At 38.9% G+C, this 24,766-nt stretch overlaps 1 protein-coding gene across 11 annotated transcripts in view; it reads right to left on the minus strand.

Annotated features, from left to right (window-relative positions):
* Window positions 1–24,766, minus strand: part of TENM3 (teneurin transmembrane protein 3) — a 2,605,219-nt gene that overhangs the window by 1,519,726 nt on the left and 1,060,727 nt on the right. The window lies entirely within an intron of this gene.

Consider the following 24,766-nt stretch of genomic DNA (forward strand, 5'->3'; position numbering starts at 1 on the left):
CCCAACTAGTTTTTAAAAGTCATTGGGGTCCAGATGCTAATCCAGGGCATCTACAGCCCTTCTGCAGCAGCCACTGCTGTAACATGTGTAGCTTGGTTTGCAGAAAGCCTCTGGGGTGTCTCCTTGATGTACGCTCGGTTGTTTTGACACTCTACCCAGATGCTCTGATTTTTGCTTCAGTGACTCAGAGCTCAATCTGGATGCCTTCAGAGTCTGAGTGAAAGGAGCTCTGGGTGAGGGACTGTTGGGTGGCAATGAACCTGTCACCTACATCAATTTTCTATCTGAGGACTGCTGTGAAAACAGTGCAGTGGCCTTGATTGGTCACTCGGGTGGCTCACAGCCAAGTGGGACACACAGATGTGGGTGTTTCTCTTGTTATTGTCCAAATGTTACAACACTTTTGTATGCCAGATTTTGGGAAAAAAGATATTGTCAAAATCGATAATTTTCAAGGTATTATCTGATATCCATCTAAATATGTGGTTATATACTTATAATATGAAACATCATTAGATTGACATATATATGTATATTACAAGGAAGTTTAGTGCTGTGTTTTGTTAAGTTTCTTGTTAACCTTATCCATGAGGGGACTACAGATCTTTAATCTAGGAGGAGTCTTCCAACACTAAGATAGTAGTGTTTAAATGGAGAGTAGCCTTTGTGAAAACTGTATATCAAGAATCTTGACAGGCTTAAGTCACACAATTGTAAAGTTAAATAATAGAATTGAGAGGCATTGAGAGGCAAAGATAGAAAATTCATGTTTTCAGATTAGATGGAGAAGGAGGAGGAGGAGGAGGAGGAGTCATCTAAGGAGAGACACATAAAAGCCTCTATAGTTAACAGAACTTGGAGAGAAATTGATTTGAAAATAATAGGAGCATAATCATGGCATTGAATGGCACATTGTGCAATAAGCCTGATCCTTGGAAATGCTGATCTGAAGATGGCACTGATAATGCAGAGACTGACACACACCATCATTTCTGCAGAAATAGAGCTGCTCCACAGCCCTGAGAGAAAGAGTGTTGAGCATTTACATCCAGGTAAGAGATGAACTTAGGAGTCCAAGGAATACCCGGAAGTGATAAAATGACAAAAGATCATTGACAGCCTGTAGGAACATAGCCTTATTCAGAGTGAGTGGCCGTGCTAATGTTCGATAATACAGATATAAGCTCTCTATGCAGAACAGCACCTGGATGTTGTCAGAGTCTAGAAAAATGTTCATTATTTTATCTCTAATGGAGGGAAAGGATAGTGAAAAAAGCTCCAATTTCAGAGACTCTGAAGCCATCACAAAACTTAGGACATGGTGCTGACTGAGTAATGGCATATGCGTCAACATACATGAGGTAGGAAGTTCATAGGTCTCTCCCTTTTGGAGCCACTTTGCACAATGAAGTATTTATTTTTTCCTAGTCAGAGATCAAAGGGATCTTCAGAATCATATTCACGTCTGAGTCAGGTGAAGACTGCTGCAGTGTGCAATACAGAGGCTCACTACAGTACTGCAGATGGAGCAGTGATATTTCCACCCAGGCCCCAGCTCATTGGTCCTTCTGTAGTCTGTCTCAGCATAATTTCTAGTGACTCGGAGCACAGTTCCCCCCTTGTCATTAGCTGGTTCTAAGGCCATTTCCACTTTATATCCTCCTCTGTTTCTTGTCCTTAGTAGAGGTTTCCACTGGTCTATGTCTACTACAGTGTGAAACAGCCACCTCAGGACAAAGAAGCTTTTCCCACTGTGATTGTGGTTTTGCATTTGTGGACAACAGTGTACTGGATTTTGTTTACTCTTCCACTTTCTCATTGACTCAAGATCTCTAGCCTACTCCACTATTTACCCTCAAACACACCACACACACACACACACACACACACACACACACACACACACACACACACTCTCTTCTTACTGACCACGTATTATGGTTCAAAATAAATAAATTAAACATAGACACACATACATGAATATTCATGTATATATGTATCCACCATCTAAAGAAATCCAAGATTACACCTGAAATTGTGTTATTCTAATATATTTTAAAATATTTTATTTATTTTTATTTTGTGTGTATGAGTATTTTCATGAATATAAAGCCATGCACCATATGCATGCAGTATCAATGAAGGATGAAAGAAGGTGACAGATACCCTATGGGTAACATTACAGATAGATGTGATCTGCCATGTAGGTGCTAGAAAACACTGAGCCATCTCCTCAGCCCCCCAAAATTGTACTATTCCACTATGAGACCATTGGAAATTATCCTATTTAACTTTACCTTCTGTTCAGAATTGTTCTTTGTAACCTTTAGCCATGTAAGAATCAATTCATGTGGGAACATTTGTGTAATAGAGAAAAGAGCACAATCTATCTTAGGTCTGTTGTTTGTCTCGATTGCTTAGATTGTTTTCCTTCTTTAAAATTAACAGAAAAGTGTCTGGCATCTGCCAAATACAGCACCGACAAATGGGAAGACTTGAATAAAGGAAGCTGGCATGCTAATGGAATACTGAATTCATCAGTGGCAAACACATTCCCTCTGGATGGCATGCTGCTGTCAGGACTCCCCATATTAGGCGACAGAAACTCATTTGCATTAATCTTTAATTGAATATTTCTAGTTTTAGATTGCAGTCTACACAGCAATACCTCTGTACCCTTGGCCTTTTCAAGCCATCTTTCACTAACCCTATTAAACATCTGTTGAGCTTCCCATTCATCTTTGTTTCTACCTCTGAATGGGCTTAGGTAACAGGACATACTCATTCCTTCTTTTTTGATATCATGAGTTTTATAGCCAACTTGTGAATAAAGTAATTTTCTTATAGAAATATTAAAAAAGGACCAAATGCCACATGAATAACATACATTTACAGTGATTCAGTAGAAATAAATGCTAGAGTACATAAGTTTATATATTCGTTGCTCCGAATCAGAGCTGTAGAAGTTAAAGAAAGGACAAATCATTTTAATTTTGTGTACCTCGTTCATTTATTCATAAATTCATTCATTTGGTACAAATTTAAACTGTCTGGCATTCTTCTTGCTGCTGTGTATGCTGAAATGGAAAAGATGGCACAGTGCAAATATTTCAGTTAAAGAAGTGTATATGGATACATTAGATAGCAGTACATGTTAGGATGAAAGTAATTCAGGTGAAGATAACAAAAATAGTTGGGAAGAAGTTTCAAGCTCAAGGGGGAAGATCTAGAGATCTTCTAGAGATCTTGAGATCACTTAGAAGGCAGTTTTTTATTTAAACTGTAATAGTGAGAGAATGAGTCATGAGTAAACACACTATGAGTCCACAGAGGCTATAAACAGGGCATAGATAGTCTATCAAAAACCAAACAAACATAAAACTAGAAGGCCTCTGAGAGAACAAGAGACAGAGTAGTAGAAGTTATATTATGGACTGGACCTTACTCCAAGTATGCTTGCTTATGGGTCAGTGTAAAGATGGTGCCTTTATTCATAGTCATAGTCAGTTGAACTTGATAGCTACAAACAGAAAAAGGCAGTGATCTGAACACAGACAGGATCACCATGGAAAGTATTTTGAGGGTAAAATTGGGGTAGGATTGATAGACGAAGAATGTCAATCATAAGGCTGTTCCATTTTTCCAGCAAGGAAATGTTGGTTGTAGCCATAGAGCATTAGAGTCTTTCGGATGGTGGCTGATATTCCATTCACTGTCTGGATACAGGTTAAGAGGAAGAGGAAGAGTCAAAATAGACAGTTCACACAATTTGTGGACTAGAAAGGTTGCAATGAGTTTTGACTGTGCTGGGTCAGAAATACGGAAGATCAGGTTATTTACTGATGACCTGCTGAGAGTTTTGCCTTAGATAAGATGATTTCTATTCTTTGTAAATGCATGACATTAAGTCCCAGACCTCCTTGGGAAAGCAGTATGGCTGAAAGCCCATACACTGACAGAGGAATGAATATATTGTCGTATTAGATAGGACTAGTAGGCTTCTCCCACATAGTCGTAGCCTTTATGTTCTTTCTTAATTTTAGATGATTGAGATAAAATTATGAATCTGGGCCTTAGAATATGTGACACATTATAGAGCCTACATTTTCCCAGGTCCTTAAATGATACAAAGGATAGAAAACACCATATTTTATTGATTCACAAAATTTGGATTGGAAATTGTGAAAGTAGAAAAAGGAAACATATTTAGGAGTACATGTTATTACAGTCTAGTGGACTCTATCTCATGAGTTTTAGACCCACGAAGATATTTTTAGTAAGACCATCTTTCTCTCCCTTCATAACAAGAGTAAGAATATTGTTGAGATGGTAAAGAAGAGAATGAAAAAAAGGCAAGTATAAAATATCTGGGTTGGTCAATTTTGTATATAGATATCCAAAAAAGTACATTAGAACAAATAACAAAACAAAGAGATTGGGAAATACCAATGATGAAGGGATGTGAATTGCTAAGGTGTGACCATGGGTGAACGATGACTGAGTTGTGCCTGTGAGAGGAGGATTTGGCATCTATGAGATCTGAATTTGGCAAGAGAAGGGGTAGAAAAAAAACCACACAGGTGGTTGATTAGTTGATGTGATGGGACCCATACAAATTCCCTTCTGATTTCTCCAGTTTTCTCTGTGCATTGGAAAATAAGTTCAACTATGGTTGCTGCAGAAATAAAATTTGCATTGGGCCTGATCATGATTTAGGTTAAAAGAAATGGAAAAAAGGACCTTGTTGGACTCAAGAAATAGAAATAAAGGCGCAAACATAAAATAAGTCATTTTTTTTCTCATACAAAGAATATGGAAAGATAAATTTGCTTTACTTAGAACTCCTGTTGGGGACTGTTGAAAGCTGCTATAGTTTGGATCTCAAATGTTTCCCGAGGATCTCAGTTGTTCAGGGCTAATAAAATGTTGAAGATCCTTAAGTAGCTGTGCTCTAGCTGGAGGAAGTAAGCTTATTGGAGGTTTGTTAATAATCTTTGACCACTCCTCTTCCTCTTTCTTTGTTCCACAGATGCCATCAGATAAACACCCCCCCCATCACATTATGCGCAGCCTGAATAATCTGTTTCATCCCAGATCCAAAGCCACAAAGGCCATGTACTGATAATTCTTAATCTATGATCAAAAGAATGCTTTTAAAATTCTAATCTCATTATCTCAAATATTTTGTCACAGTGATGAAACACCAGCACAAACGTAAAGAAGTTATGTAAAACTTAGATAGGCTATGGAAAGCCCTCAAAGACAAGTGGATTTTCCACATGGAACTACAAAAAGAGAGCTCAGGGATGGAAGTACCTGGCTCCTGCACTTAGCTCTGAAACTAAGCCTTGGTTTCTCAGACATTGGCTGACTTTGATTAGGGTCAAAGTTATTTTCAGCTAAAATTGTAAAATGTAAATAATTTAGTGATAATACATATTTAAGTCTCTGATGATAGGATGCATTGTGGCCTTTGAGTAGTATATTCTATGTATTAAAATTGATATTTGTGATTGAATCCAAGATGGCTGCGAGCAGCATGGACCATGTTTAGAAGCTCTAGTGAACGATTCAGGGAATTGCATGGAATGCTGAACCAGGAACACCAAGCTCCCCATGCCACTACAGCGGGAGTATTCCACAGTTTGAAAGGACCAAAATATAGACAACTTGCTTACCCCTGCACACAGGAGGACCGCCGATTTTCTTGGACCAGAGCGGCTGCCACGGTGGTGGCTGCAGTTAGCAGCTGGGAACCCTCCAGCAGAGGTGATTAGCATGGTAACTAGTGGGAATTTCTGCAGAAGAGGGGACTCAGTGCAAGATTTGGGTCCCACAACCCAAGCTGAACTTGACGCGTGGTTTTGGCCCCATGACTCAAGCTCCTTGGCACACGGTTCATGCACTGAGACCCAAACTGGACTCAGTGCACGGTTCGGCCCCTGAGATGCTAGGAGAGCTTGGCGTGTGGTTCGTCTCCTGAAACTCTAGCTGTGCTTGGTACCAAGTCCCAGCCCTGAGACTCTGGCTGGACTCATTGCGTAGTTTGGGTGCAGAGTCCCTGGATGAACTTGGTGTGCAGTTCGGCCCCTGAGACTTTACCTGAGCTTGGCATGCGGTTTGGGCCCAGAGTCCCTAGCTGAGCTCGGTGCACAGTTTGGGTCTATAGTCCCTACCTGAATTCAGCACTCAATTTGGGCCCAGAGCCCCTGGCTGAACTCAGTGGGTAGTCTGGGTCCTGAGACTCCAGCTGAGCTTGGCGCATGGTTTGGGCCTAGAATCGCTGGCTGACCTTGTCGGACAGTTTGGGCCCAGAGACTCTAGCTGAGTGTGGCACATAGTCCAGGTCCTGAGACTCTGGCTGGACTCAGAGTGTGGTCCCGGCCCCAAGTCTATAGCTGAACCCAGTGTGCGGTTCTAGTCCATGGCCATGGTTGGACACAGCGCTAAAAGGACTAAGTGTGTGGATTAGGCACAGAGACCCATTTGGGTCCAGAGACATGAGCTGTACTCAGTGCATGTGCAGTTTGGACCCTGTGACACTAACTTGGACTCTGCGAGGAGTCTTGGTCCCAAAATGCTACCGGGAACCACAGACCAGTGGAGCATCAAAGCTCCGCGACTAAGGAAATATCGGGGAGACAGGGAGTAGAGTGGCCATTAGACCCCTCCAATTGACCTGCTTCAGTCCCTGGAGAGGTCCAGTGCTATAAGGGGACCAAGAAGGCTGTGGACATTTTGGCCTGACACACATTCAGAGACCCAGGACGATTACAGGATGCACAGTAAAGGGGAGAAAGGGATCACTGGCTGGGAGAGGCCCAAACTACAAGACTAGCCTCCTGCCATCCAGTGATGCACCAGAGATTCCAGCCTAGGGAATTCATGAGAAAACAGGTGAATCTACACTCAGATTCCCTCCACCCAAGTCCGGAAGCTACCTGCCAAAAACAGAGATGGCAAGATGACTAAAAGACAGCGTAAAAACATACACAAATACACACACACACACACACACACACACACACACACACACACACACACACACACAAACCCCAAAACAATACATCATTTCCAAATCCCCGCTATCCCAAAGAAAACAAACCAGAGAACTCAAACACAATGGAAATACAAGAAAATGACCTCAAATCCTTAGTAATGAGGATGATAATGGAGGAAACAAATAAAATTCATAACCAAATGCAGGAAGACACAGCCAAACAGGTGGAAGACATAAAACAGGCCTATTGAGAGGCACTGGAAAATTTTCAGGAAAATACAATCAACCAGAAGAAGGAAATCAATAAAACTGTTCAAGCTCTGAAAGCCTATAAAGAGGCAATGGAAAAAAATTCAGGAATATACAACAATCAGATGAAAGAAATCAATAAAACAGTTCAAGATCTGAAGATGAAAATGGATTAAATGGTTGTGAGCCTAGCCTTTAATGGCTGAGCCATCTCTTCAGCCCAATGATAAACATACAGACAGAAGAAAAATGGGAACGTGAGAGCTCAGAGAGGAAGGCAAGCAACACAGAGGGAAGCCTTTCTAACAGAATCTAAGAGATGGAGAAACAAATCTCAGGTCTAGGAGATAGAATCGTGGATCTTGAAGCAACCATTAAAGAAAATGCTAAATCTGGAAAAATCCTGACACAAAACATCCAAGAAATCAAGGACACCATGAAAAGAAGAAATCTGAGGATAATAGGCATTGAGGAAAGAAAAGATATCAGACTCCAAAGCCCAGAAAATATTCTCAACAAAATCATAGAAGAAATCTTCCCTAATCTAAAGAAAGAGATGCCAATAAACATACAAGAGGCCTATGGAACACCAAATAGAATAGACCAGAAAAGAAAAACTTCCTGTCACATATTAATCAAAACACAAAATATAAAGAACAAAGAAAAAAATATTAAAAGCTTCAAAGGATGAGGGCCAAATAACTTTTAATGGCAAACCTATCAGAATTACACCTCACTTCTCAGCAGAGACCATAAAAGCCAGAAGGGCCTGGGCAGAGATCCTGCAAACCTTAAGAGACCACAGATGCTAGGCCAGACTACTTTACCCAGCAAAACTATCAATAACCATTGATGGAGAAAACAAAATATTCTATGACAAAAACAAATTCAAACAGTACCTATCCACAAATCCAGCTTTACAGAAAGTACTAGAAGGAAAACTCCCCCACAAAGGGACAAGCTACAACCAAAACTACACAGGAAATAGATAACTACACTGTTGCAAAATTACAACCACACAAACACTCCTCTACTGGAACCAACATCAAAATTAAGACTCTTAACAGTCACTGGTCATTAATATCTCTCAACATCAATGGTCTCAGTTCTCCAATAAAAAGACACAGACTAACTGAATGGATGCATAAACAAGATCCAACATTCTTCTGCATTCAAGAAACACATCTCCCCCATAAAGATAATCATTACCTCAGTGTAAAAGGTTGGAAAAATATTCCAAGCAAATGGTCACAAGAATCAAGCAGGCATAGTCAGTTTAATATCTAACAAATTAGACTTTCAACCAAAATTAATGAAAAGGGATGAGGAAGGACACTTCATACTTATCAAAGGTAAAGCCAACCAAGATGACACCACAACTCTGAACATCTATGCTCCCAATACAAGGGCACACACATTTATAAAAGATCTATTAATGAAGCTTAAACCACACATTGATCCCCACACAATAATAGTGGGAGACTTCAACACCCCACTCTCACTGAAGGATAGGTCATTGAAACAGAAACTAAGCCAAGAAATAACATCATTAACCAATGCCATGAATCAAATGGATCTAACAGATATCTACAGAACTTTTCACCAAACAAAAAGGAATATGCCTTCTTCTCTCCACCCCATGGAACCTTCTCCAAAATTGATCACATAGTAGGTCACAAAGCAAGCCTCAACAGATATAAGAGAATTGAAATAATACCTTGTATCCTGTCAGATCACCATGATCTTAGGCTGCACTCCAACAACAACAGAAATAACAAAAAGGCTACAAATACATGGAAACTAAACAACTCTCTACTTAATGACACCTGGGTCAGGGAAGAAATAAAGAAAGAAATTAAGGACTTCCTGAAATTCAATGAAAATGAAGAAAAAACATATCCAAATTTGTGGGACACATTGAAAGCAGTGCTAAGAGGAAAATTCATAGTACTGAGTGCCTTTAAAAAGAAATTGAAGTGGAAAATGGGAGGGAGGGAAGAATGGGAGGATACAAGGGATGGGATAACCATTGAGATGTAACAAGAATAAATTAATAAAAAATTAAATAAATAAATAAATAAAAATGGAAGAAACAAACAAACAAAAAAAGAAATTGGAAACATCCCACATAAGCAACTTAGCAACTTAACAACACAGCTGGAAGCTCTAGAAAAAAAAGAAGCAGAAACACCCAAGAGGAGTAGACATCTGGAAAATCAAATCAGGGCTGAAATTAATAAATTAGAAACTAAGAGAAGAGTCCAAAGAATCAACAAAACCAAGAGCTGGTTCTTTGAGAAAATCAACAAGATAGACAAAACATTAGCCAAACTAACTAAAAGGCAAAGAGACAGTATCCAAATCAACAAAATCAGAAATGAAAAGGGAGACATAACAACAGATACGTTAGAAATACAAAGAATCGTAAGATCCTATTAGAAGGCATATATGCCACAAAATTTGAAAATCTAAGGGAAATGGACGATTTTCTTGAGCAATTCCACTTGCCAAACTTGAGTGCAAAACAGATAAATAAGATAGTCTCATTTCTCCTATAGAAATAGAAGTAATCATTGAGAATCTCCCAACCAAAAAAAGCCCATGGCCAGATGGTTTCAGTGCAGAATTCTACCAGACCTTCACGGGCAAGCTAATACCAATATTCTTCAAGCTATTCCAAAAGATAGAAATCGATGGAACACTACCAAATTCATTCTATGAGGCCATAGTCACATTGATACCTAAACCTCACAAAGACCCAACAAAGAAAGATAATTTCAGACCAAATTCTCTTATGAACATTGATGCAAAATTACTCAATAAAATACTTGCAAAACGAATACAAGAAAATATCAAAGATATCATTCACCATGACCAGGTAGAATTCATTCCAGGCATGCAGGGATGACTTAATATATCGAAACCCATCAAGTAATCCACCATATAAACAAACTGAAAATAAAAAAAAACCACATGATCATCTCCTTAGATGCCGAGAAAGCATTTGATAAAATTCAACACCCATTCAGGTTTAAAGTGATCAAGGATACAAGGCACATACCTCAACATAATAAAGGCTATATACAGCAAGCCAATAGCCAAAATCAAAGTAAATGGTGAGATATTTAAAGAAATTCCTTTAAAATTGGGAAGAAGGCAAGGCTGCCCACTCTCTCTATATCTCTTCAAGATAGTACTGGAAGTTCTAGCCAGAGAAATAAGACAACAAAAGGAGATCAAGGGGATCCAAATGGGAAAGGAGGAAGTCAAATTATCCCTATTTGCAGATGATATGATAGTGTACATAAGTGACCCCCAAAATTCCACCAGAGAAGTACTACATCTTCAGCAAATTGGCTGGATACAAAATTAATGCAAAAAAGTCAGTAGCCTTCCTATATACAAATGAGAAGCATTCAGGGGAAGAAATTAGGAAAACTATACCCTTCACTTTAGCCACAAGCAATATAAAATATTTAGGAGTTACTCTAACCAAGCAAGTGAAGGATTTGTTTGAAAAATTTCAAAACTCTGAAGAAAGAGATTGAAGGTGACATGAGAAGATGGAATGATCTTCCTTGCTCATAGATTGGGAGAATTAACATAGTAAAAATGGCCATCTTACCAAAAGCAGTTTACAGATTCAATGCAATACCTATCCAAATGCCTACACAATTTTTTAAAGACATTGAAATTTCAATTCTCAGCTTCATATGGAAAAACAAAAAGCCCAGAATAGCTAAAACAATCTTGTACAATAAAAGATCCTCCAGACGAATATCCATACCTGATCTCAAGCTGTACTATAAAGCAACAGTAATTAAAACAGCATGGTACTGGCACAGCAACAGGCTGGTTGATCAGTGGAATCTAATCAAGGACCCAAATATGAATCCTCACACATATGTTACTTGATTTTTGACAAAGAAACCAAATCTATTCAATGGGAAAAAGATAGCATCTTCAACAAATGGTGCTGGTCTAACTGGATGTCTATGTGTAAAAAAAAAATGCAATTGGACCCATATTTTTCACCATGCACAAAACTCAAATCCAAGTGGATCAAAGACCTCAACATAAAACCAGAGACACTAAGTCAGTTAGACGAAAAAGTGGGGAAGAGCCGAGAACACATTGGCATAGGAGACAGCTTCCTGAACAGAACACCAACAGCCCAGGCCTTAAAAGATCAACAATTAATAAATGGGACCTCATGAGGCTGAGAAGCTTCTGTAATGCAGGAGACACTGTTAACAGAACAAAGCGACAGCCTACAGACTGGGAAAAGATCTTTACCAACCCTACATCTGACAAAGGTCTAATATGCAAAGTATATAAAGAACTCAAGAAATTAAACAGCTATACCAAATGACCCAATTGAGAAATGGGGCTCAGAACTAAACAGAGAATTTTCAACAGAGGAATATCAAATGGCTGAGAAACACTTAACAAAATGCTCAACCTCCTTAGTTATCAGGGAAATGCAAATCAAAACAACTCTGAGGTTCCATCTTACACCCATCAGAATGGCTAAGATCAAAAATTCAAGTGATAGCACATGGTGGTGAGGATGCAGAGACACAGGAACACTCCTTCATTGCTGGTGGGAATGCAAACTAGTATAGCCACTTTGGAAATCTATCTGGCACTATATCAGAAAACTAGGAATGGGGCTTCCTCAAGACCCAGCTATTCCACTCCTTAGAATATACCCAGAAGATGCTCCCGCACACAACAAGAACATTTGCTCAAACATGGTCATTGCAGCCTTATTCATAATAGCTAGAACCTGGAAACAGCGTAAGTGTCCCTCAGTAGAAGAGTGGATAAAGAAACTGGCACATTTACCCTATGGAATACTACTCAGCTATTAAAAACAAGAAATCCCCAAAATCTGTGTACAAATGGATTGAGATAGAAAAGATCGTAATGAGTGAGTTAACCCAGAAGCAGTAAGAGTCAAATGGTATATACTCAATTACATCTGGACACTAGCCCAAGGGATATGTCCCATGAAATCTTTACTTATCAGGAAAGTGGGACAGAAGGGAGGACATCCTATTGGGACTCTAGGTGAGAGAAGCATGGGAGAATGGGGAAATAGAAGGATCCAGAGGGTCCTAGAGACCTACAAGAAGAACATTATGATAGACAGATCTCGGCCCAGGGGTCCTACTCAAACTATGGCACTAGCCAAAGACAATACATCGGGTAAACTTCAACCCCCTACCCAGATCTAGCCAATGGACAGGACATTCTCCACAGATGAGTGGAGAGTGGGGTCTGACTTTCACATGAACTCTGGTACCCCATATTTGACCACGTCCCCTGAATGGGAGGGCTGGCAGCACTCAGAGGAAGGATTGCAGGCTACCAAGAAGAGAGTTGACGCCCTATGAACATATACAGGGGGAGGAGGTCCCCCTCAGTCCCAGTCATAGGGAAGGGGAGTAAGGGAAAATGGGAAGGGAGGAAGGAATGGGAGGATGCAAGGGATGGGATAACAATTGAGATGTTATATGAATAAATCAATAAAAGATATTTAAAAACAAAAAAATTAAATTGAAATTTGCTGGGTTCTGTCTAGAAGGCTTTTTGAGGATTTGCTCTTTCATTCCTGTGTGAAAGTGTTCTCTCAATTCTACTTAGTCAATGTTGTTGGGGAGGAAAAACTGACATTCCTCAGATTTAGCAGACAGCAAATATGGGACTCCCATTGGCTACTTTTTGGATTGTCACTGTTCTTGCTACAGTTGCTTTGTGTAGACATAAATCAAGCAGGATAAGAGGATACATGCTGGGATTTGTGTGAAATTATTGTAAACACAATTTCTATTCCTGTTAGAGTTGAACTAGCAGAAATGATGGGAGTGGGGGTATTTTGGTATCATTAGCTGGTCTGAGAATTTGCTTCAGGCACATGGAGAGGGAAGGCACTAGATTTTTGATGGGATCCTTTGAACACCTGCAAACTGCATGTGTACCTGAATTCCCCGTGTACATAAGCTTCAGAAGAAACTTCACTGTCTTCCTGTTTTAAATGGTTTGCCTCAAACAATTTGAAACACTGACCCAGAATTTTGTCACTGTTGTTATGGGAAATTTGAACTAGATAACAATGGACAAAACTGCTTTAATAAGGATTCTTATGGATCATTTTTAGCAAGGAGAGCAGTGATGGGAGATCTGAAAGTGAAGACAGTCATCCAGGGTCTCCTGAAAGCAGTGGCTGCAAGTATGGGAAGTGGTTATATTGGGATGGCATATGGGCACAGACTAAAGTTTGGATACAGGATAAATCATAGATGACTTCTCGCCTTGCATCTAGCCAGTTGGGAAACTTATCAAAAAGGAGGAAAATAATGTTATGAGGAAAATCCCCTTGTGGCCAAATAGAGGACTCCAGTGACACCCAGGGGAGTGTGACTCTATTCCACACGTGCAAAGGGTAGAAGAAAATCATTCTTAACTCCTTTGAGGATTCATTGAAGAGATACAAAATAATGTTATGAAGCTCTTAGTAAGTTCTTTAAGAGAGGAACAATATGCGTAACCAGAAACTTTCCGTTTTCAGTATTCCTTTACTACTTTTCTTTTTCAGAAGTTGTCATGACAATAACTTATTATCTAAAAACATCTTTGTAGAAAAAATGTCCTTTCGTTTACCTCTCAGGGGTGGAACCCTGAGATTTGAAGAAGCTTCCCTTCCTCTGAGGTGTCACATTGTTGTCCTGGGAAAAGAACATTTTGCAACAATACCACCTCCTTATTTAAAGTTTTCCCTTGACGTTCTTCTCATGGATGAGCCTTCTCATATAGTTCTTATATACCCCCTCCATCATGTTGATAATATGTTTTCATATATCCAGGAAAATTTATATGCAATGGCTTCCTTTTCTATTAGATACCATGCAGTAGTCTGACCTAGGGTAGACACTACCCTCTTTTTCTATTAGGGATTAGATGTACTACACAATAGTCTGATCTATGGTAGACACTAGACTTTTTTTCTATTATGTATTATATCTACTACAATAGTCTGACCTGTGGTAGACTTGCAATAAAAACATCTGGATTGAAATCCTTGTCTTCGGAATCATAGTTGAGGATCATTTGGAACTATGAATGGTAGAGAACTCAGTAATCGTAGGACCCCAGAAACTTTGTTAATGGTGAAGTTCCCAAAAAACAAACATTGAATTAGTATTAGAGAACACTGGGCTGATCACTGGCTTCTACGTTGTATTCATGTGGCTTCCACTTGGACTCCACAGATCTTTTAAATGCTAAACTTATTTAGAAGCCTATGGGCCAACATTACATCAGTGAAATATGCTACAGAAATTTCTTGTTCCAACTTTCACACAATATTTGGATACATAATTGCACAAAATATCATATCCTTGTGCATAAAGGCATTAAAAAATCTAGCCAAGAATGTATTAGTTATATGAGCTATTATCCCACATTTGGGTATCTTGCTATTCTTTTTTGTGATCACTTAGCCTTTCCAATCAGAGCAGTGAATTTCCCTCTGTCATTTCCTCCTGCCCCTAAATTGAACATGGTATCTCTCAAAGTAGGTCTCTTTCTCAACAATTGTAACTCAGTGCTATGGAACTCATCTGCTGATTGGTATAGGCCTATACTGGAAATTGATATAGGAGGGAGGAAAGAGACTTCTAGAGCAGGAAGAGAAAGCAAGCAGAGAGCACCAGAATAATGGAAAGATAGAAAAAAAATCATTAGGAAGATGTTGTAAGGAGAAAGGAAATTACATAGTCAATGGAAACATAGTAATCATAGTCTTTGCTACTTGTTAGGAAATAACACAGAAGCAATTTATTTTGAGTGAGTTGACATATTGTCAAAGAGAATCCTTTAAAGATAGACAAGAACATTTTATTATGTAGACAATTGAGTACAGAAAACATATTTGAGGTTGACTAAATTAGATCATTTGCCTTATTACATGTGTCTCAAAATACTTAAAACAGACTCAAGCCAGAATTTCTGCATTTATCAATACTTGTTGAAAATGAAAACTCTTCTTTAAAAGTAAGATTATATACCATGTTAGATAACCTTTAGTACAGAAAATAAGTGTCAATGTAGTATCAGGTTCTCTTTAGTGTAAGAGTGAAGCCTGAGAAAAACTTCTCCATGATAAAATACAGTTTTCTTAACTTAGAACTGTATGATTCTCCTATGCTCTATGTGTTTCCTTTTATAAGGATTGAAAGAATACTATGTTGATATAATAATGATTAGTAAAGTAAATGACTTTATATTTTGTTATCCTTACTAATCTAACCTGAGAGGTGATTTTGTTAGAAGATAACGTACTTTATTTTTTAGGTTAAGAGAAACATCATGTCATAAGATGTTGCACTGTGGCGGATCTTGGTGAAACGTTCAAGCAAAATAGCCATGGTAGCTAGTTTGATGCCAACTTGACCTAAGATAGAGTCGCTTTGGAAGAGGGAATCACAATGAGAAAATGTCCCCACCAGATTGGCCAGTGAGCAAGTCTGTAATGCATTTTCTTGATTGATGACTGATGTGAGAGGACACAATTTACTTATGAGCTGTGCTATCTCTGGGCTGGTTGTCCCTGATACTATGAAAAAACAGACTGAGTAAGCCAAGAGGAACAAGCCAGTAACAGAATCGATCCATTGTCTGTGCATCAATTCTTACCACTGTGTTCCTTCCTTGAGTTCCTCCCCTGACTTCCTTCAGTGATAGGATGGCATGTGAGTTTTGTAAGCTGAAATAAACCCTTTCCTCCCCAAATTGCTCTTGATCATGGTGTTTTGTGACAGAAATAGAAACCACAACTAAGACAACAGCCATGTATGAGAGTCACTTATGACTTGAGGAAGATCACTTAATTTTTGTGCACACCTTTTCTTTCCTATCTTAACAACCTGTGAATTAGTTTTATATCTACAACCTGAGAGGGATTTTTATGAAGTTTATCAAGGTAATATTTATAAACTCCACTCAAATCCCAAGCTGAAAGACAAAATGTCAAGTAATATTACTTGTCTAAAATTGAGACCTTTTGTAAGCCTTAATTATAATTTTAAATTCCCTTACATTAAAGAATTAATCAAATATAATGAGCAGTGACTATTTGTACATTTTAAGTTCTTTGAGGCCAAAGAAATTTAATTGCTCATTTCTTTTATTTTCTATAACATATGACTATTAAAATCATTGGTGATATTAATGGCTATATCACATATAATATAAGTAGTGTAGACAACTATATGATTATCTAGTCTTTGGTAGCATGCACAACTCTATTATTCTGGGGGATTGTTAAGCAAGGAGAAGTAATCCTTCATGGCTTATTAATAGAACCCAGGACAAAACATCAAGAAATGTAGAATCAGAGTTGAGACTCTTTAAAGCAGGCAAGGTCTGAAATAGAGAAACTTAGGGATGAGGTGGAAGAGTCACTGAACACTATGTAGGCAGAGCCTTGCAGATATTGGCAGTGACATTAGTTAACTTATCATGTGTATTCTTATTTACTTACGATTTTTGACCATTCACTGTGCAATAAGCTAATCTTCCTGATAACCAAGAGAGCCCCTTAAAAAGACTTTCCAAGAGGCAGGCACTTCCCAAACTTGGAATAAGGGCCTTTCCTTGTGTTAAGTGAAATAAACTTGCAAAAGAGGTAGTGGTATCTGGTGAAAATACTCGGTGTGACGATGTGTTTAAGAAAGAAAATGGGTATTAACCCAGAGTGCTTAAGAGAGAAAATGGGCCGACACTTGTGAATGGCATCTGATGAGCACTGAGGGTCCTGTGGGCGGTAGTTTGGATATGTGTTTGGGTGTTCTCCCCAAATGCATAAATCAAGGAGATTTCCCCATATTCCTGAGTAATTCTTCCTAAATGGATTTTGTAGTAATTGAATCACACTTTAACTGCACTAAAGGATCTTGCTACTTAAAGGAATTATCTGGTTATTTCTATTGCAAATTGGATAATGGTAACCCCAAATTTCTCTTTTATAAACATTTCTATATGTTGAAATTACTTAGCTCTCAGTTCATCTTTTTAATAGTGTCTAATCACTCCGCAAAAAAAAAAAAAAAAATACATGTCTGCTCACTATTTTCCTAAAAATAAATAGAAGTCATCCTGTGCTCTCTCATTCAAATCATCCAGGCCTTCAGCAAAGCCAGCTGGTCACTCCTTTGAATTCTATCCTACATCTGACTGTCCCCTTACCACACATCAACACTGAGGCTTTTCATCTTATCTAATACAACAGCATAGGAATGGGCCTCACTTGAAGTCTGTTCCTCAAAGATCATTGGGATCGTAGACATTTGTCACAAATCCCAGCGAAGCTGTTCTCACAGTTCCCACTACAAATCAGTAGAACAGAAAGTTGTCACTGCCCGCAGGGCTTCAGCTACCTCACCTTGTCTCTGTTTCGCTCAGACCCCCGCTTACTTCCCACCTACTGTTAGTACTTGAGCACCCCAGCCACGCCTCCAACTTTATATACATGCGCTGAGTGATTTCCCATGAGTTCATATTGCTTCCATCTTTGGTTTCATTTTTCCCTCTGTTCAAATATCATCTACTTGGGGAAATGAACACTAAAGATCACTCTCAAAGTTATATATCTTACCTGCTTCAAGCTTTTAACTACTTCCGAAGTCATGCTTCATGCGTTCACTCTATGTCTTCCTAAGGCAGGAGCTTGTCTCTCTGGCTTCCTATGCTATTTGAAGTTAGCAAATAGATGCTTGCGTAGAATACACACTCAACTCACAGTTGTCCGATTAATAAATGGGTGTCTATAAGGGGATCCATATTGTATAAGAGCTCAGGTTGAAAACTTAAAATTTATGTTCAGACCCCCCATCCATGTGTGTGTGTGTGTGTGTGAGAGAGAGAGAGAGAGAGAGAGAGAGAGAGAGAGAGAGAGAGAGAGAGAGAGAGAGAGAGAATGACCGAGAAATGTCCCCCATAGGTTCAGATATTTGAATCCTTGGTTCTCCAATTTAATCAGTGGTGCTGTTTGGCTAGATTTGGGAGAGCTTCAGCCTTGATGGAAGAGGTATGTCACTTGCAGAGGGTAGGAGAGGTTTTGAAGTTTAAGGCCTCACCCTATGTTTAGTCTGGAAACTTAAAATTTAAGTTCAAGTCCCCCATTTGTGTAGGGTGTGTATGTGTGTGTGTGTGTGTGTGTGTGTGTGTGTCTGTGTGTGTGTCTGTGTGTGCACGCATGCGTGTGCGTGTGTGTGTGTGTATGTATGACAGAAAGGGGGGGGTAGAGACAGAGGGGGGAGGGAACCAGGGGACTTGAACAAGCTGGTTAAACTTTCTATAACTGAGCTACATCCAGAGCCTTTCTTCTCTCCTTTAGTTATGAAGTTGAATGAGATCAGTGAAAATATAGCCAAGAGAGAAAGAATGAGAGGCATTAGCAAACACTGAAGTCTTGAAGTCAAGGACGCATAGTGTGTTTGTGAGGGTGGGGTGGCGGGGTCTTTACAGTGTTTCTTACTTTCTCGTATCTTTCGTTCTTTCTTTCTTTCTTTTTTCCTTCCTTTCTTTCTTTAAAGCAGAGAGTCCCTGCTTCTCAACTCTGCCATGCTATGAAAGTTCCCAGATTTCTTCGTTTTGGCTACTGTAGATTAGGCATGTCTCAGCCACACAAAAGGCTTCCCTTGTAAGGTTCCCTGCTTCTGGTACCCTGGAGATAGGAGCCAGAAATAAAAGCGACCCTCCAGCTGATCTCAATGGCCTCTAAGTTGCCCAGGGAGAAAGGCTGATCTCTAAATGGTGAAGGACCAGCCATTTAGTGCTTTATAGACCATGGCCTATTGCACTCGGGAGCAGAAAGGCAGGAGGTAGTGACTTCGGAGCTCAGATGCAATGTGTGCTGCGTGCCGCTCCATCCACGAAGTAGCCAAAACCCCTCTCCAAGGCCGTGGAAGCCTTCCAAGGCAGAACAACTGCATAACTGAGGCAACAGGATGAAGTTGAATAAAGCCAGGCACAACTTTTAAATTGAAACCATACTGAAATCAGGACCAGTCTTTTGACAGAAATCATTAAGAAATTATTTTTAATCATGATGCCTCCCTGCCAAACAGTGCAGTTATTAATAATGCTGTATACTTTCCAAGTAAAATTTTGACAACTTTGTTTTTTTAAAAAAAAAAAAGTTAGAAATGTGGCTGGTTGCAATGTCTGTGCAGACAGAGACTTTAAAATAACTTTAAAGACATAGTTTTTATTAAGTGCCTGGGCGAAGTTTCACTAGCAAAGTTTACTAATTAATACGGAATCTCCCTCGGTGGGCGCTGCAGTCTGAACTCTGGTCCTGTGCAAGAGCTAAAGAGCTGCACATGATCTTAGCCACTGAATCACATTCCAGTCTACCCCTGAGTTTCTTATTAATGAACAGTCAATTAGACAGTGATTTTAAAAAAATATGTAATCTCTCTCTCCCTCCCTCCCTCCCTTCCCTCCTCTCTCTCTCTCTCTCTCTCTCCCTCACTCTTTTCCCTCTCCCTCCATCTCTCCATCTCTCCCTTCCCTCCCTCCTTCCCCCCTCTCCCTCCCGACCCCCATTTGTTGTTTAAACATGGAGGTTTACCTTGCACCTTAACTGGTTTGGCACTCATTTTGTATCTCAGACTGGCCTAGAAATCCAGTCTCTTTGCCATTGTTTGCCTCCTGGATGTTGGGATTATCAGCACGAACAATCACACATCACCTGGCTTTTAATATGCAACTTCTATTCCCATTTCTACCATTTATCTTTGCTTTTCTATGCTCATAAATATCCATACTCTCATGGTGTGACATTAAATCTCACCATGAGAGCAAAGCAAAAGTGAATAACTAGTTTTTGGTAAACTGGTGTTGTTTAAAATATGTCATTCGATAATAAGAGAACTGTCTATAGTTATCCAGGGCTCAATGAGAAGCTCTTATTTGGAAGCAGGAGTATATCAATGTAGTCATGGTATCCCCCTTATTTGATAGTTTCTTTGTAAATTAGTTCTGTGTATGTGATTATGCTCAGCTGTCATCATAGCCTTGGGACTCTCAACCTTTGTTGACAGAAAATGACACCAAGGGCCAGGGAGTTTAAATAATTAAGCCGTAGATATTAATTTAATGGTAGGGCCATGTCTAGGCTGCAAATTAAATATTTATTCATCTCTATGCCTAATTTTACCTTCATTCCATTGTGCTCCTGGGTCTGACTTTCCTAATACTGCTGTTCTATTTAATTTTGAAGCTAAGTGTGTCATGTAAACCACAGTCAGATTTTATAACTCATTCAAAACTAACTTTACATTTCAGTATTAGAAGACATAAAGATTAAAATTTTAAAACGCATATAGGATTAACATTTAAAAGAATTATCTGAGAGGTTGAGAAAACAATTGTCTAAGTATGTGTAATTTTTTTTTTAAATAAAGGAAAGTCTTACTGAAAGCATTGCCCATTTTGATGACTCTCACCATAGCACCAAGAAAAGAGGAATGAATACTTAGACACATTAAGCAAACATATTCTTATTTTATGCATGCTAAATGAATGCACCAATAAAATATTTTTCTAGATTATTTAGAAACATTAACTTAAAGAGTAATAATCTTGAAACTGTGTTGTCCAAAACAGCAGTCATCTCTGCAGCTGTGGAGCATTTGAAATGTGGCTCATGGAGAAGTGAGACATGCTATGAATATAAAATCCACAGCAGATTCTGAGGATTTCATCAGGAAGAACACAGCTGGGAACTGTGACATGTGCCCACCTCTAAGCCCTGCACTTGGAAAGTAGAGGCAGGATGCTATTATACTCTTGAGAGCAGTCTGGGTGACCCTGCTCCAGAAAACAAACACCACAGAAAAATAGAAAACATTTCACTAATAAAATTTACCCTGATAATATCTTGAAATACTATCTTAGGAATTTTGACTTAAGTAAGGTATACTATTGGTTTTTTAAAGCAAACAAAAGTAACTACTAAAACGTTAAAATCACATGTATAGTCCCTGTACAGCCATATAGCAGGGCACCGCACTATAGAATATCATCAGTATCTGACTTTGTTTTTGTCCTTGTTGAAAGAGGACAGGTTTATGTATGGGAATCAGTGGCTAGCGGCCTGGCATGTCTGCTTAAATGACAAATGATGGCTTAAAGAAAATAATGCCTCTGAATAAGATCAAAAATAGGGAAAGCAGTGTGGTTCTTAGAGCCAGAGAAAAGGGCATCTTGAAGGTGGTAAGTATCTGAATGAAGCAGGAAAAGAGGGTACCGATGAAGTGAAAAGAGGAGGATGCCATAGCGAAGCAAACACGAGAGGTGTGCTTTCCCTGAGTTCAGGAAAGAGAATGAGTCATCAGGAATTACCGACTGTCTCTGATTTCCTCATCAAATCTATATTAGTCATATGTTGTCAAGTAAAACACACATTTTCGAAAGCCATGTATTATAGCTTCTCTTCCCTAAAAGAAATGTTTTTTAGCCACAAATGGTTGGTTTATGCTTGTGTCTCTCCTCCACGTTCAATTTACCCTTTTATTTCTACCAAATCAGCCTGTATGAAACAGCTTTGAGAATCATTACGGGCTCCCAGTGTTACATGGCTCATTGCTCCACGCATTTGTCAACATTTCTGTGAGTAGAAAGATAACCTAAGGACATAAAAAAATTAACACATGTAAATTAATCACTCACTCTGGTTTGAGTTATGAAATCAATAAGAGAAATACATCCATTTCTAAACTTAAATTAAAAAAGGCATACCCACAAGAGGGGTAACTGATCATCTGGCTGGTTTCAATAAGAACATGTGCTGAAACCGTATGTCAGAAAGAACACCAGAAACAGAATTCATGAGAGATGATTTGTTTTAAAATTTGGAATCAAAATGGTAGAGTGAAAGCCATGTTTTTTTTTTCTACCCAGAGAAATCTAATTTATATGAAATGCCAAAATAACGAAGTTGTTTCTGGGTTATTGGCCTCTTAATCTTGTATATTAATTCAGGTAATGCACCACTACCACTCTCTTCTGTTTAATTATTTTTATTTATGTACCATTAAGCTCTATTTCCATTACTTCTGCAGTATAAAAAAGGAAAAAAAAAAGAGAAAAAAAAAGAAAAAAGAAATAAGGACAACCCTAGGGTATTTGGGCAGTGCCAACAGCCTAGCTTTTAATACTCAGGACACCTCTTTCTTGGTGGTGAATAGAAATGACAATCCTTGACATTATTTTAAAACATTTAAATTTTTTCTTTAATTAGGAGTTTCAGGCAAGCTGTTATACTTGAACCTTTAACATTTCCAGACACTCCTGCCTCTCTAAACCAGTGACTCTCCCCAAGTTTGTCTTGAATACATTCTTGATTTGCAGGAAAGCTGCTTGCAGGCCCTTTCATATTTGGCTATAATCCCCTGGTAATTATGAAGTCTCTCTCTGCAGCAATAGGCAAATCCAGGAGGAATTCAGTAGCTCCACTTCACGTGTGAAATTGTACTTGGACATCTTATCTGAACTCACCCTCTGGGGACCCACACTTAGGAAAGAGTCCTGTTAGGAATGCCAAAACAGAAGAGCTCAAAGGTAAGAATGAAAATAACTCTGCACCAGTGGAAAACACTCTTTAATAAAGTCGGGGGCATCAAATTTCAATAAAGTAACCCAATAGTACGTGAATTGTAACTACAAAAGATCCAGCTTTAACACAGTCTTTCCCAGGCACTGTAATACTCCAAGAATAACCATGTCCCCTTCCTTCTAATGGATGTTAAGCCATCGGGAATCTATGTTTCTTTTCTTCTCTTTTCTCTAATTATTTAACGCTCATTTCCTCTTCGTTCCTGTGAGTTACTGACATTACAAACCATATTAGAACCTCATTAGCGTGACTAAATCACAATTTGCAAAATAATATTTCTCTAATTACTCTGTTTGGCTATCTGCAATTTATCTTGTGACTACGTATCAGTAAGTGGTCATAGTTATCGATTGGCTTTCAGGCTTTGCAACAGTTGCTTTTCTTTCTTTTTTTTTTTTTTTCTTGGCCATAAATCACAATGAAGTGAATATTTCCAAGCTCTTCAATACATTGAAATTCTGGAAAGTTTTAAGTCTTCATTCTCCAAAAGAATGTAAAATGGCCCAGTTTTGTTTAACGGCAAGCATGACACGCTTCTTATAAATATCGTGAAAATTAATCAATGAGGTAACATAAGTAAGTAGGAAAAAGTCTGATGTCTTTGCTTCCTACATCCAAGTAAATTGTGCTCATATAATAAAAGACTGTCGAAATCAAGGGAGTAAAATCTAAAAAATGAATGTGCATTGGTTCCTCATTGAGAAGCAGATTGGATTTTGTGAGGACTTGGTTAATAACAGTTTGCGTTCAGTTGTACACAACAGCTATACATGAAGCCTTGACAGACAACAGCTCTTCTTGCTTTCAGACACCAGGGACCTCAACTGAGTGACATTTTTATACTTGTTGTATATACACACCAAAACCACACTTGATAGAGGCTAATAGGTATGTAGTTAGGAGTAAATATGACCATGGGGAATTTTAAGAGATTTATTTGAACACTGAGTTCTTTAGACTGATGATGCCTTGAACTTGCAATCTCAGGATTCATTAACATGTTAGAAGTCTTCAAATAATGCTAATAGAGTTAGGAAAAGAGGAGAACATGAACCCAGGAAGCAGCTAGAAAGGTGGCCTTTTGTCTTGATTTGCTTTATTTTTGTTAGACTCTAACTATAAAGTCCAGGTTAAGGCTTCATATTTGCAATCCTCCTGCTCCTGTGTCTCTGCCCTTGCCCCTGCCCCTACTCTTTTCTCCAAATTATTGGTTAAAAAAAAAAATGTAAGACCTGGCAAGATATGGCCCTTTTGCTTCTTTGTATCACTGGAATTTCTGAGCTATCATGGCAGATTTCTGAAAGAATTGTAAGACAAACTATAAAGTGGACGATGCTAACTTTCCCTGGATGACTCATAGTGTGACCTTGAATTCATTCGGGTAATTAGTTTCAAGTCTCTAGAAGGTAAGTAACCACAGGCCTGTGGTATTTCTAGGGCTGGGTGTGTACATTTTAAGCAATTAAGGTGATATAAGCAGAGGAAAAAGGGGAACGGCAAGGGCAAGAAGAAAGAGAGTAGGTGATCTGGAGGAGAAAGAGGAAGAGGAAGACTGGGACAGGGGTGACCAGGACACGTAGGCGGAGCATTGGAGTCCAGAGAAAGAGTTAAACGGACTCTTCAGCTTTCAGTAATTTAATGTAAGGGGCAGAGAGAAGATACATCACTATAAGCATTTATATATTGAACCCATTGGGGTTTTCAATAAACCATTCAAGAGCGGGAAAGTATACAAAAGATTTTCCATTGGCAAATGCTTGTTAAATCTCCTAAAGCAACTTTTTCTTCACCCCCTGCCTCCAGAGCACTCAGCTACATCTATTAAATTG

Source organism: Acomys minous, assembly GCF_964271855.1.
Source record: "Acomys minous genome assembly, chromosome: 15".
In the NCBI taxonomy this organism is placed as follows: domain Eukaryota; kingdom Metazoa; phylum Chordata; class Mammalia; order Rodentia; family Muridae; genus Acomys; species Acomys minous.